Below are 6,099 nucleotides of genomic sequence, written 5' to 3' on the forward strand. Positions count from 1 at the left end.
ACCATAGGCGGCTACTGATTGTAATTATGAACTGACGACCGATTTCTACGAATTTTCCGTAGAAGGTGTCACAGAAAACGAGAAGCTTGAACAAAAGCCAAGTTTTTTGGTACAAATGTTGCTACGAAAAGATCTAATGGGGACAGCGCATATGCTAAATGTTTTCAAATTACAGAAAATTTTAAAGAACGTTTTCTAAGAACTGACACATGGGAAAAGCTTTATAAGTGCGACATGTGTGAGAGAAAATTCAAGTTAAGCTCTGAATTACCTAACTACAGAAAAATTCATACGAGAGAGAAACTTTTTAAGTTCTATGTATGTGACAAAAGTTTTGTTTCCGCGTTTGTTTTATTCAAACACAAAAGAACTCCGTACGGAGAGAGACAGTACGAGTGTAACATATGTGACAGAAGTTTTTATATTAGCTCTGATTCATACAGACACCAAAGAACTCACACTAAGCAAAAACCGTTTGAATACGATATATCCAAGAAAAGTTTTGCTAACAATAATTAGTTTATATAAACACAGGACGAAGGATGGAGTATGCTCTAAAAGTTTACGAAAAAAGGAAATTATAAAGAATTTTCTGAAAGTATTTATGGGCGGGTAAAGTCATTTGAGTTTAAAATATACAGAAGAAAATTAAGGTTGTGCTTCTATTTATCTAACCATCAAAATTTCATACTGGGAGGACATTTTTTAAGTGTCAAGTATGTAAAAAAAATTTCTATCTGGAAAACATTTATCTAGACAGCAAAGAACTCATACTGGGGAGAGACCGTACGAATGTCGAGTATTTGAAAGAAGTTTCTATGCTAGCGCTGATTTATCTAGACTCCTAGGAACTCAACAATGACGGGAAACATCAAGTATTTGAAAAATGCTTTTCTACGCCTCTTATCACCGAATAGCTCTCACTAGGGAGAAAACTATTTGAATGTAATTAATGTAGGAAAGTTTTATTTCTATAGTTACAAATAATTCGAACACAAAGGAACTCTTATTGGAGGAACCCGTATAAGTGTGATGTGTAAAAATCGTTGTTTTCATAAAAAATCTTTGATGAAATTGGAACAGGAAAATATAATCGAATTCTGTTTAATGGAATATAAATTAAGATTGGCTTAAGACCAATGTAGCTCATTGAAAAAACTTGCACTGAGCGTTATTTGTATTGTCAATAAAATTTTATTGAAAATTGAATACTTTTGAATAATTTCTTAGACAAGAGTGGATTTTTATTTATAATTGAAGCAAAAATTTGTTGATAGCAGGTAAATTTTAGATAAAGACAAATTTAAATAAATAATTTAAAACAAAAAGATAAATTTTAATTAGATAATTAATTTTAATTAGATAAAGACAAATTTAAAATAAATAATTTAACACAAAAAGAATTACAGAAGTCAGAATATTTACAAAAAAAACTTACTACAAAAATCAACCATAAAACTGTATACACACACAAAAAAAAACAAGAAATCGTTTTTCTATTATTTGAGGTATCTTTTTTGGAAAACCCATTACAAATCAAAATACCTATAGTGAAAATGAATTCTGTGTCTACATATATTGGTCAAGGTGATTCGAATATCTTTTGAACTAAAGAAATAATTAGTCCTCTTCCAATTTGAGCATAATGATTTAACTTAAAAGACAAATAGCGGTTATCATTAGTTGATTTATGAATGATTAAATAAAAAAAACAAGTTTTTTTAACAGAAAGTAAGGAGCGACATTAAAACTTAAAACAAACAGAAATTACTTCGTATATTAAAGGGGCTGCTTGCTCATCTGCGCCCCGCTCTTTACGCTAAAGTTTGACTCTTTCTCCTAACTCCACTTTTTAAAACAGTAATAAACTTTAGCCTAAAGAGCTGGGCGTTGATGAGGAAGTAGCCCCTTTCATATACGAAGTAATTTCTGTTCGTTTTAAATTTTGATGCTGCTCCTTACTTTCCGTTAAAAAAAACTTGTTTTTTTATTTAATTTCTAAACGTTTTTGAATCAATGCATGTTTTGATTTTGGCTCTCCGCAGATGAATAATTAAAACGAAATTTGCATATTTTTTTTTTTTTTTTGGCTAAATGGCTTTCTTATAGTTTTGATCGAATGATTTACAGAAAAAAGGAGTGGAGGAGGAGGCATAGTTGCCCTCCGATTTCTCGTTGCTTAAAAAGGCAACTAGAACTTTTGATTTTTTACGAATGTTTTTATTAGTCAAAGATATACGTAACTTACAAATTAGCTTAGAAACGAACTTCTGTATTCTCATGTTTTTATTACGTATATGAAGGGGTTCACCGTCTCGTCAGTACCTCGCTCTTTATATTAAATCTTGAATTTTGTCCCAATTTCTTAAGAATGACCCCTGCATGACCTTTTTAAGGTTACTGAAAAAGGCTACTAGAGCTTTTAATTTTTAACGAATGTTTTTATTAGCAAAAGATATACGTAACTTACAAATTAGCTTACATAACGAACTTCTGTATTCTCATTTTTTATTCCGTATATGAAGGGGTTCATCCTCTCGTCAGTACCTCGCTCTTTACACTAAAGCTTAAATATTGTCCCAATTTCTTAAGAATGACCCCTGAATCGCAAAAACCGTAGAATAAATAGATGAAATTACTAAAAATATTTTAGCGTAAAGAACGAGGTACTAGGAGGAGGTGAGCCCATCATATGCGTAATAATTTCTGTTCGTTTTAAGTTTTAATGCTTCTCTTTACTTTCAGTTGAAAAAACTTTTCATATTTATTTTTTCATTGTTTCTTTTTAAATAATGCTAGAAAATTCTGCCCTCCCTTCATGAAAATTTTCTTTCCCCATGAAAAATTCCTCCAAGGAAAATATTCCCCTCTTCTCAACCCTCCTCCCAACCTAAAGATCCCCCTGAAAACGTCTATACACTTCCAAATAACCATTACTTATATGTAAGCACTGGTCAAAGTTTTTAACTTGCGGCCCCTCCCACGGGGACTCTGGGGAAGTAAGTCGTCCCCAAAGCCATAGTTATAAGGTTTTTGACTACGCTGAATAAAATGGCTATCTCAGAATTTTGATCTGGTGACTATGGGAAAATAATTAGCGTGGGAGGGGGCCAAGGTGTCCAACAATTTTTTTGGTCACTTAAAAAGGGCACTAGAACTTTTCATTTCCGTTAGAATGAGCCATCTCGCAAGAATCTAGAACCACTGGGTTAATACGATCACCCCCGAAAAAAAAAGAAATAAACACGCATCCGTGATCTGCCTTCTGGCAAAAAATACAAAATTCCACATTTTTGTGGATAGGAGCATGAAACTTCAACAATAGGGTTCTCTGATACGCTGAATCTGATGGTGTGATTTTGTTAAGATTCTATGACTTTTAGGGAGTGTTTCCCCCTATTTTCTAAAATAAGGCAAATTTTTTCAGGCTTGTAACTTTTAATGGGTAAGACTAAACTTGATGGAACTTATATATTTAAAATCAGCATTAAAATGCGATTCTTTTGATGTAGCTATTGATACCAAAATTCGGTTTTTTAGAGTTTTTGGTTACTATTGAGTCAGGTCACTACACAGTACGTTACCACGAACTGTTTGATATATCGGAAAAGCCAATTTATCATTGTTTCTGCGAATACATCTAATTATTGTAACTTTTGTCTCTATTTATCTTTCAAATTTAAAGACTAAATACACACCCTCCCTGTTTCCAGATTATACTGAAGTTCGAAAAACCCTTATATCCCAATTCATAATTCCATCTGAACAAAAACATCATTAAACGGTCCAACCCCGACTTTTGGCTTAAGGAAGCATTGTTTCTAAAGATATAGTTTCCGCATAACTTACAAAAATAAGAGGCCACGAAATAGAGATTAGCACCGCCATTTTGGACCTTAGGGGTCTAGTGCCGTCATATATACGTTGCCTTTCCTGTGCTCCATAAGGCAAAGTCTATAAAAAGTCAATACAAATCATCCTTGTTTCTTATCTTATTGCCTTTCCTGTGCTCCTAAAGACTAAGTCCATCTAAATGATCCACATTAATTATGATGAAACTAAACCCTCCCTAACTTCAAACCTGATTTAATAGAAAACCATCTATTAACCTCATTTTCTATCTTAATAATGGCTTTATTAATCTCGTACATCGTACTAATCATTTTAATATATTTGTTTGGTATACCATAAAAGGATAAGACCTTCGCTAGAGCTGTTCTATCAGCTGAATCGAACACTTGATCATAATCTATAAGACTAGGGACTAGAAGATGGCAGAAGTCAGGACTTTTTACTCTATTAATTTCCTTTGCAAATTGGGTTTCGAACAATGTTGATCAACAATGTTAGTGCAATGTTTAGACAGAGATTTGCCAAAATAACGTGTAGCATGCGAACGAAATTAATTCACAAGACCAATAAAAGACTTTTAACACTTTCAACAAAAAAAACGAGAACTCGGAGATACAACGATAAGCTACTAACCCAGTGTTTATGGACATAGCAGGGACTTCAGATCTAACGCAGAACAATTTGATCGGGAAAGCCTTTTTTTCTGCCCAAGGTATTGTGAAAATCAAATCACTTGTAGGCCTATAGGATTTGGCAGAAGCCGCTTCTCTTATAGGTAATGACAAGGCATTTTCCAGTAACTAAAATATCATTTTAGTCTTGTCAAGTGTATCGCCACAGCCTGACTGAAACAAATCAAAATCTTTTTTTTATCACACTCAGACTTATTAACAATTGGAAAATGTTCAGATTTGTTGCTATCGGATGCAAGGAAATATTGAGGTTCCTAGACTTGTTTCTTGTAGGTCTTCTTTTTCTCTTGTTTATAGAGCGTCTAAGCTTTGGAACATACTTAGTAAAGATATTAAGGATAATGGTAATTTTAACCAGTTTAAATCTGATTTACGTTTGGAGTTGATCGGTAGGTATGCTTTCAAAACAGACTAATATATTTTCACTGGGTTATTTTTCTGTATTTTTCATTGTGCTGTTTTGGGGTTTTATATTGTAGTGGTTTGTTGTTTATATATATTTTGGCTTCGGTAAATGGTCTCATGCTCCATATTCTTTTTCATTTTTTTTTTATTTTAGGACATTCTCGCAAGCTCCGCTTTTGTTGTACCATTATATAAAAATATTTATTTTCAATAAAATTGTTATACTACAACTACTACTTCTACTGTCATTCGCCACTTTAGTGATTCCTTTAGTGTCGAAATCAGCAAAAAGTTCTGATAATATTTTGGCTTTCGATTCTGGGAGGAGATTAATTCTATGGAGTAAATTTAAGTTAAGCCGGTACCATTTTTCACATATTTCACATCCTTGCGGACCCAGAGAAAGGAATGCCTGAGCCCGACGGCTAGACTCATTTTTGAGATAACAGTTTAAATCCCTACCCAGAATTATGCTGTCAGAACCACCATTTTACTAGTAACTTCCTCGGATAAACTTATTACCGATATGATGTTGCACGTGAATATCCATACGTCTGCAATACTTATTGTTAAATATCTAAAAGCAGTATTGAAGAAGCTCAGACAGCGTCCGGAATTCATATTCATGAATTAGCAGAGAAAAGATTTATCTATTAGATGGCCGTAGTTAGACTTTACGGGAGTAAATTTGTCTACATACTCCATAGCCAATCAGCAATGGTATTTTATCACTATATTTAATTTTATTCTGGAATGTTTGCGATGCCTTGGATTAAACCATTCTTTCATTCGTCTTCTTTTGTTGTATAATTAGCTTTAATTATCATGAAAAACTAGTGATCATTATTTTAGGTTCTGGGTATTTTGCTTGATGAGAATCTCTCCCTCAGACTTCATATTAATCAAATTATAATCAAGATTATCTTTGAATTCTTGTAGACTTGAACTTATTTTCTCTGGGAGGATTCTAAAAAATTAGCTCCAAAGTTTAATTCAATCTTACGTCACTTATTGCCCCACTTTATGATGTAAACATTTTCCCCCATCTGACACAATCTCTTTTGGTGGTTCATTGATTGTTTTCTTTTTAACGCGAGTGTTTTTTTCGTCTTTTTCTCTTTGTCTTTAGTAGCAGGGGAGGGTACCTGAT

The sequence above is a fragment of the Artemia franciscana genome, chromosome 10, assembly GCF_032884065.1.
Source record: "Artemia franciscana chromosome 10, ASM3288406v1, whole genome shotgun sequence".
NCBI classification, from domain to species: domain Eukaryota; kingdom Metazoa; phylum Arthropoda; class Branchiopoda; order Anostraca; family Artemiidae; genus Artemia; species Artemia franciscana.